This window comes from Cantharellus anzutake, assembly GCF_015039405.1.
Source record: "Cantharellus anzutake strain C23 chromosome Unknown EI90scaffold_1, whole genome shotgun sequence".
NCBI classification, from domain to species: Eukaryota; Fungi; Basidiomycota; class Agaricomycetes; order Cantharellales; family Hydnaceae; genus Cantharellus; species Cantharellus anzutake.
The window spans coordinates 911201-920747 of NW_024066951.1; the positions used below are offsets into that span (position 1 = coordinate 911201).

The 9547-nt window shown below is 50.9% G+C and overlaps 1 non-coding gene across 1 annotated transcript; it reads right to left on the reverse strand.

The window, feature by feature from the left end:
• Window positions 1–1381: 1381 nt before the first annotated feature.
• Window positions 1382–1454, reverse strand: EI90DRAFT_t13. Its single transcript has one exon. It is a non-coding gene; the product is annotated as a tRNA-OTHER (tRNA).
• Window positions 1455–9547: the final 8093 nt, after the last annotated feature.

Consider the following 9547-nt stretch of genomic DNA (forward strand, 5'->3'; position numbering starts at 1 on the left):
GACCCCCACCCGGGCCCAGAACTTGTAGATGGGGAAGAGGAGTACGAAGTTGAGAAGGTATTAGTGTTACGGATACGGAGTCTCCAACGACCATATCCGTCACATGGTCAAAGACTAATCGTTCCTCCCCTCTTTCTCCCTTCCGTCCTCTATCCCGATACCCTATCCTCCCTATCCGTTTTACCCCTTTCCCCCCCCTCGTGCAAAGCTTTCCCCAACTGGGGTTTTGGTGCTGGCCGAGGTTATTTGTGTTTCGCGGGATTTCCCGTGACCTTACCATTTGTAGATAGTCACGCGTCTTGTACGGAAACCGCCGAAGGCGGTTCCCGCTAACTAACAACTGCTCTACAACTGTCTCGTGTACCGTCTTCTGTAACAACCCTCCCTGTGACTCAACTGAACCTGTGTGACTGTACAACTCTCAATATGTCTTATAAGTCTGGTTATATCAAGTCCTCTAACGGCCCTCGCCGCAAGAACTCGAAGTCGAGAGTCGAAGACTCTCAACATGTGTATTGTCCTATTGAACCTGTACCCTATGGGTCTTCATCACTCCGCTCTCCCCCCAGTACTCAACATACAACGTCCCATCACGATCATGGTGATTGTGAACACTATGAGGCCCACTTACCCGCAATGCCGGCACGTTCGCTACGCGAATGCCAAGTAGCCGCCCATCCACCGTCTGTTTCTTCCTTTGCCAGTCATCATATGTCCCCGCCAACGGTACGTTCCCTTTGGGAACGCCAAGTCACCAAAGGCCCTAATAGTCAGCCCTCATTGCACACCTACGATATCAACCTGCTACCGGTACGTTCGCACTGCGAATGCCAAGTACCCGATGGCAACTACGCGAAGCTCTCACCCATCTCACCAGTCGCGACCTCGCACACGGTACGCTCCATTGAGGAGCGCCAAGTATCCATGGCTGACCCATCTGTCCTGATATCTCCGACTATCTATCATCAATCCCTTAATAGCTCACTACATCACCCATCGTGATCGATGGGAATTCGATCGTCCACTCCCAGGTCAGACTGGGATCACTCATCGATTACACTTCCAGTTATGGTACAAACTAGACATGACTCTCGTCTTCCCACTATAAGAACGGATCGAGGAATGGGGAATTTCCCCCATCCCCGTAACAATTAGACTCCAAATGGCTATGCCGGAACTCTGGTATCTGGTAAAGTTCACAGGCTGGCCAAATTCAGAGAACTGATGGCTCCCCCATGACCACCTAATCCACGCCCCCAACCAGATCAAAGAGTTCCACTGAATGCACCCCCACACCCCACGGAGAGAGAGAGAGAACCACCTGGCCGCTTCGAGGCAAAGTGGCTTAAGGAGGGGGTGATGTTATTGTAGTCTGAAAAAGAGGCCACACCAGGATTTGAACCTAGGACCATCCAACATATATTTGGAGGTGTTAACCACTACACCATATGGCCAGTAGCCATAGGCCTGTTCTCTAGGAGCAGATGGTCTGACCACAACAGATGTCAGGGCACACCCACCTGACCCCACTCCACCCAGTCTGGCCCCACCTGATCCCACTACCCTCACCTGGTGCCCCTGCCCTCCTTCCTCCCTTCTTCCCTCCTCCCACCTCTCTCCTTCTTTCTTTGTTCTTTGTTCTTTCCTTTTCTATTACACGGACGACTTTCCTTGCATCAATGTACCATTAACCTGGCTGCACAACATGCCTGGACCTGGACACACCAGGTGATGCCCTGCACACCGGATGCTCCTGGGATCTCTTGCAGAGATACCCAGGTGGATGCAGCTGTGTGCATAGATGATGTGGTGCCCCCCACGTGACCTTCAACCGCATGTACATAAACACAGCCTAAGTGGGAACTGAGAAGTAACCTTCTTCTCACACTTCCCACTTTAGTCTAAGTGGCCAGGGATGCCCTTTTGTGCCAACCCATCAGTACGCGGGCCCATGTTACACCCTATCGGGCCCTCAGTGCCAGGTGACACATCTGGGCACTCTCAACCCTGGGTTGCTCCCTGACAGACAAGTCTGTGTACCGTGAAAAGTCGGATTCTGTGGAATTTGCCCACCAACACACACCACATACCCATTGACACTTCCAATGCTCATTCTCTCACTATCCAACACACCATACACCCATTCCTTATTTTTCCATATTTTCCCCATCATTCCTGACAGCCCCAAGTCACACCCAACCATACCACCAATTTCACCACCTCCCCAGACTTCCATAACCACACATTAAACCCAGCCATTTTTCTACCCATTGGTGATGCTCTACCTTCCCCCTTCGCCCATGGAGCATTTCCCAGAGTGGAAATCCCATACTTGGATGGTTCAGCACAGTGTAGAGCCTCACGTGGTCTTGACAGCACCTGTCAATGGCCATATCTCAGGAACTGTGGCGAAGTGTTGCGGAGTTAACTTTTATAATTTCGATTTTGGACCCGTTGTCACAATTTCCCTATTCATTCATATTTCTTTTATTGTTTCTCTGTTCCTAATTGGACATTCTTTATTTATGGTTGCTTATCGGCCCATTTGCATTTCCCCATTCCATTCATTTCATTTCCAGTCCATATAAAATAGAAAAATACCTTGTACATACATAGCTTAGGGTGAAGTCTCAAGGGGGAGTTTCAAGTCCATTTTAGACTGAGGTACAAGCAAGTATGTACATAGCCTATACTATATCACATGGCTTAGTTGACCACTACCTTTGTGAGTTTTGTGGACACTGCAAAATACCTCCACTTACCCACCAAGATCCATGTCACTATAGCTCTGCACCTTAGCTCTGTATGCCTACAACCACAAATTTATAGAGATTTTTTTACATGGGAAAATTGGGGGGAGGCCTAAAACCATGTGCTGGGAAGTCCACATCATGTAGTTGACCATTTCCAACCTGTCAGGGACTCGTCCGGGGTCGAGGGGGTCCGGGTATAGCGTCCGGGACCGAGAGCCTGGCGGGGGGCGGATCGGGCATGCGTACTGACAGGCCCGATGTGGGACAGTAGTCCCTGGCCACTTAGACTGAAGTGGAAAGTTGTTATTATTATTAAAAGAGAAATATTGTACTACTTACCTGAAGTGGAAAGTTGAGAAGAAGGCTACTTCTTCGGTTCCCACTTCAGGTTCGTTTATATACATGCGGCTTGGATCACATGACGGATGCCACGTCACCCTCGCACACAGCCGTAACCACCCGGGTGTCTCCGTGGGAGATCCCGAGGGTATCCGGTGCAGGCACGCGTGCTGGGCACAGCGGGAAGTCGCCCGAGGTGCCCGGGCCGGGTACGTGGTGGGCGCGCCGCAGATGGGTCAGTTGTACATTGATACAGGGAAAGTCGTCCATGTAGAATAAAGAGAGAATAAAGGGGAAATAAGATAAGGAGAAACTGAGGAGGGGAGGATGAGGGGGAAGAAGGGAAAGGGGGAGGGGGTAAGGAAGGGTGGACTGGCGGGGTACCGGGTCAGGTTGGGCCGGGTGGAGCCGGGTCAGGCGGGTGTGCCCTGACACAACCCCTCACTGTTTCAACAATATCTTGCAGTGATGGATCATATATGATGCCAAGCTCACCTCCAACTGTGCCACATCCAAGTGCACAGAGTCTTCATCAGTTGGCCCCCAACAGTGTGAGCCAGCTGCAATGCAGCTGCTGGTATTTTTGAGTCCCAAAATGGGAAAAAACCCAACCTTCCTCCAGATATCTTTCCAACCACAATACCCAGAGATATGATTTTTGGTACAATGATACCTTAGTGTATTTACATGACTTGTGTTGAATTTGAAAGAATTTGGGGAAGAATTGTGTGAATGCAAGGTGATGGTCAACTTCTGGGGGGTGGTCAACTAGTTGATGCAATATAGTATATAAAGGGAAGATGGAAGCACAAAGAACAAAGGGGGTCTGAAATGGAACAAAGGTGTCCGAATGGAGACAAAGGGAATTGCAGATTGGGAATGACACCAAGGGTCAAGGGTTAGACTCTATGGTGTGTCTGGGAGGGGGTAGGGGGGGCAAGGGCCCAGAGGGGCAGGAGGACATGAGGAAATGGGGTGGATGACTAACTGGCTAAATGGAAAGAAGCAGTAGTCCAAATAAGGGTGAGGGAGAAGTGAGAAGTATACATTAAAGCGGCAAAGGGGCTGAGGTAGGTCCATGAAGCTTGGAGGTAATGGAGCTTATGGAGGCAGGTGTTAGAACTGGGCAAGAGTGGACAATTCTGGAGTGGAACTGGAGACTTAGCGAGGAGGGACCTTGGCCTCAGCGACTCAGGGGGAGCACTGTGCCATTGCTGTTTGTCTGTTTGGTCCTTAATTTCAGACATAGTGAGCAAAAAGTCTCTAGGGGGCATTTCTAGTCGATTTTAGACTGGGGGTCAATCGAGTATGTACAAGCACCTACATATAATAGAGAGACAAAAGCACAAGAAACAAAGGTGGTCCAAAATGGAACAAAGGTGTCTAAACAGAGACTGTTACAGGAATGGGTTCCGGGGAACCCAACCTGAGCCGTTCGGCTCACTAATGGAGGTGGCTGCGTAGCCATTGGAGGGAGAGCGGAATAGGATGAGTGTACGGAAGTACCACCTGTGTGTTGGCCAACGGTAACTTGGCGCTCCTGGGAGCGTACCGGTAGCGAGTATGGTGTGGGCTCCTTGAGGGAGCCACCTGGCTGTCTGCTAACGGGGACTTGGCGCTCCTGGGAGCGTGCCGGTAGCGGGTATGCTGGGAGTGTTTGGCTAGCGGTAACTTGGCGCTCAATGGAGCGTACCGGTAGTGAGGGATACTGGGACTCCCAAAGGGAGTCACCCAGTTGGTGGCTATCGGTGACTTGGCGCTCATTGGAGCGTACCGGTAGCGGGAGTTGTTTGGGAAAGCGGGCTGGTGGACCAGTGCACGGTAGAGGGTGACCGTGGGAAGTGGGACCCGCGGGTGCGTGGCCAGGCATCCTGGAGCTGCCTGGACCATATCCTTCTCCTGAGGAGGTGGGATAGGCTACAGTTCCTGATAGGGAACTTCTGGTTGGATGGGAGTAACCACTCAACCACCCGGTGGACTGGTGGGAGTGGGCAGCAGGAGGTTGGGCGTGGGAATGCCCTCCTCGCTGCGGTTTTGTCATGGAAAGGAGGAATAGGGAGGTGGACATGGTTCCAAGGTTACAGGTTGAGTTTACAGTGGTGGCACAATGGTGAAGATGTTACAATTGCGGTACAAGGTTTTTGGGTTATGTATTCGATAGTGAGAAAACCTCTCGGCAATTGCCATACATATCATATGACTTGTATCTATCTAATACAACTGTTATAATGGCCAAAGGAAGTCCTTTGGAAATCAACAAATCCCCCAGCCAGCACCAAAACCCAGTGGGAAAGCTTGGCATGGGGTTTGGCAGAGAATGAAGTGAGAAGAAGTAAGAAATATCTTACCTGTGTGCCTGGTCTATAGGAGTCTAGGCCCATTTCCCTAGCAAAGGGCCTCAAGGTCTGGTTGCCTGTCACGGACCATAAGATTCTCCATTTCCATAACAGAGACAAAGGGAGTTACAAAAGCGGAGCAGTGCCAAGGGTCAAGGGTTAGACTCTATGGCACATCTGAAAGGAGGTAGGGAGGGCGAAGCCCAGAGGGGCAGGAGGATGAGGTGAGGTGGGGTTGATGACTAACTGGCTAAATGTAAAGAAGCAGTAGTCCAAATAAGGATGATGAGGGAGAAGTGTGAAAGATTCAGTACAAGCGGTGAGAGTGCTGAGGACAGTCTGTGAAGCTCAGGGGTAGTGGAGCTTATGGAGATGGGGTTGGAAGTCCAAGGAATATTGGCAATGGTGTTTACATGGAATGAGGTCACCAATGCAGTGGACTTAAGCTGAGGTGGAGTCAAAGTCCAAGGTTGGGACCATGATGGAATCTCAGAGTGGAGGTACAAGTGGTGGAAGGTCATAACTGTCAGGGACAGCTCCGAAAGCGGTGAGGTCCCGGCGCGAGGGACTCGATGGGACAGATGTCGGCTATGCGTAGCGGCAGTCCCGTTGCAGGGTGAGCATCCCCGACCACTTAGTCTGAAGTGGGAAGTTGAATTATCATTAAAAAGGGGAAGCTACAGTACTTACCTGAAGTGGGAAGTTGAGAAGAAGGCTGCTTCTTCTGTTCCCACCCCAGGTGCTATTATATACATGCGGTCAGGGTCACGTGGGAGAAGCCACGTCATCTCCGCACACAGCTGCACTCCCCTGGGTATCTCCGTGGGAGATCCCGGAGGTGTGCCGCTCTGTGAGCGGGAATGTGTGCGGCAGGCGTGGCGATCGGGGGCGCGGGGTTAAGTGTGTAGTAGTACATAGAGAAGGGGAAGTCGACCATGGAACGGAAATAGAAAGAAAGAAGGAAAGGGGAAAGGAGAAACAGGGAGAGTGATAGCGGGGGAGCGGAGTAGGGCGGCACGGTGCAGGGTCAGGTGGGGTGTGCCCTGACAATAACTTGGCAGAGGTTGGTGGAAGAGGGATGGAAGGAGAGAAGGGAGGAGAGGGAGGTGGTGTTGGGTCCAAAGGTGGATTTCGGAGCAGATGGGGATAGGGTAGGACTCCAGAGGTAATGAAGAGGAGGGTCCAGAAGTCAAATTGGGATCAGGTATGTATGGATATGACAGTGGGATTGAAAGTCCAAGGAATATTGGCAATGGTGTTTATGTGAAATGATGTCACCAATGCAATGGACTTAAGCCAGGGTGGTGTCAAAGTCTGAGGTTGGGAACCAAGACAGGATCTTGGAGTGGAGTGTCAGGGCACACCCGCCTGACCCGGGTCCACCTGGACCCACCCGGCCACACCACACCCGCTCCCCACTGTCCATCCCTCTCCCTCCTCCCTCCTCCCTCTCTTCCCCTTTCTTTTCCCTCTTCCTTCTCCTTTCTTTATTTCATTCTTCTCATCTTCCTCTTCCTGTTTATTTCCTTCTATCTACACGGACCATCTTCCTTTGTATCGATGTACTATTGACCCATCTGGCCCACACACCCCGGACAGCTTCCTGCTGTGCCCAGCACGTGCACATGCAGCGGACGCTCTCAGGATCCCCCACAGGGACACCCAGATGCCTGTGGCTGTCTCCGAGGATGATGTGGCACTCGTCTTGTGACTCAAGCTGCATGTACATAAATGTACCTGAAGTGGGAACTGAAGAAGTAACCTTCTTCTCACATTCTCCACTTCAGGTAAGTAGTATAGTTTTCCCCTTTAATAATAATAACACATTCTCCACTTCAGTCTGAGTGGCCAGGGACCATTGTCCCAGATCGGGCCCGCCAGTATGCACACCCACTCCACACCCTGCGACAGCCTCAGTGCCGGGCATTACCCCCGGGCCCTCTCGACCCCGGACGTGTCCCTGACATGGAGGTATGATCAGTGTCTGTCAAAAACCCGAGTTGTGGAAGAGGGGGTAAATGCGTGAGTCCGAATGCAGGCAGGGCTCAACTAGAGGGGGGTCCGAGGGCTCTGGTAGTGAACCGAAGCTTCTCAGGGAGCCCGGTTCTGCTGGATGGTACAAGAGGCTCTAAGAAGGATGCGGCCTCAGCGACTCGGAGGGAGCGCTGTGCCTCCGTTACGTCTCAGTTAGTCCTTGTATTTCTTATGTCTGAGGTATCTTGTAGAACGGGAGCGGAATTCACTCAGAGGGACTTTGGGCGGCATTTTAGTCGAGATTAGAACTGAGGAACTACAGGTTCTAATCTATGTGTATTTATAAAGGGGGATGGGGAGGACTTTAGTCAAAGTCCGAAATGACAAAATGGGAAAACACCGAAAGGTACCGAATGATACCGAGAGGTACCGAAAGGCCCCGAACGATATCTAAAATGGGGAACCGAGGTGTCGGGCCAAGGAGGGCGGAGTTGGAGGCCGGAAAATGAATGGGGAAGACAAATGGGTAAAGGGGGTTAGCCGACTGGATGGTAGTAAAAGGGTAGTCATGCTAAGAATGGAAGGTGACTAATAAATGATAACGTGAGGGAGATCACCGAAGGATGCGGGTAGCTCCGAAAGCGGAGTTGCGTATCCAAAGGATGTTAGGTGACTCAAATAAATGAAATGGGTGGAGGAAGGGTTTAAGGGCATGTCACGGGATATCGGAGGTCCGTCGGAGTATCGGAGCAAATCCGGGGTCTCCAAACGTTCCGACTCGGGACCGAGCTTCCGGGATGGGAGTGGCCTAGGTTCAGTGTGTCGCAACCAGACCGGAGCTGAGACAGTCGGGAGGGAAGGTGACTTGGAGAGTGGGGAGGCATGGTGTAGGGGATGGTGAAGTTGTTAGGAAGGTGTGGTATGGTGGGAGTGTGCGGGGTCGGGATTCCGGGATATGACAGTGTCCAAGGTTGGGGTATGGGATGGAATGAGGGGTTTGTTGTAGTCTATCTACCTCTTGTGTCCTTTGTTTCTCTTCTATTCTTCTCTCATTATAGTCACATGACTGCAGAGCCGAACTTTAACTGTTACTACTTGTGTATTAACACTACAGTTCGACTCAGGAGTGCCTATAAGCTGAGCTGCTATAAAATTCTCCCATCTCAACCCATTCTTATAGTCGACTGATTGTCATGAGATCTGGTTTGTACATTAGCAGAATGTGTAATCAATGGGTGGTCCAAGTCTGGTATGAGAACAGATGATCAAATCCTTATCAATCATGGACCATGATTGAGTGAGCTATTATTGATGACTTGGGGTCAGAGACAGTAGGGTTGATAGGTTAGCCATGGGTACTTGTCAGGGGATGGACCCCAGGTCCCCATGACCCCTCTCTATGGCCCACAGCCTGACCTATGAACAGCCCTGTCCAGGGCAACAACTACTGTGGGTAAGAAAGTGAGAAGAAGGTTAACTTCTCACTTTCCCACAGTGGCCCCAATATGGCGAAAACTTCTGGGGATACCTGGAAGTCACATGAAGGTAGGATCTGGGGACCGGAGCATGCGGTGCATGGATCATGCAGCACGGGAAGCGTGTGCAGGAAGTGGAGCAGGTCCGGATGCGGGTCCGGGTCTGGGCTAAGTCAGGGTATGTGCCCTGACAGTACTTGATGCTCCTCAGTGGAGCATACCATGTGCATGGATGCAACTTGTTCAACATGAGAGGATTCCATAACGTTGCTAGCAGTTACTTGGTGTTCATAGTATGAACATATTGGTAGCAGGGCATGGTGATGTGTATCAGAGAGGAAATATTGAACAGGGCTTTCGGTGACTTGGTATTCCCAAAGGGAACGTTGTAGGTGGGAATCTCCGCTACCATACAAACAAGCCCAGAAATCATGATCCTGACACCCTGATGAACACCCAGTACTATATCACATGGCTTAGTTGACCACTACCTTTGCAAGTTTTGTGGACACCACAGAACACCTCCACTTACCCACCAAGATTTATGTTACTATAGTTCTGCACCCCTACAACCACAAATTTATAGAAATTTTTTTATGAGAGAAATGACAAATCTATTGGGCTGGGAAGTCCACATCAGGTAGTTGACCATCTCTGACCCTTCACTGTT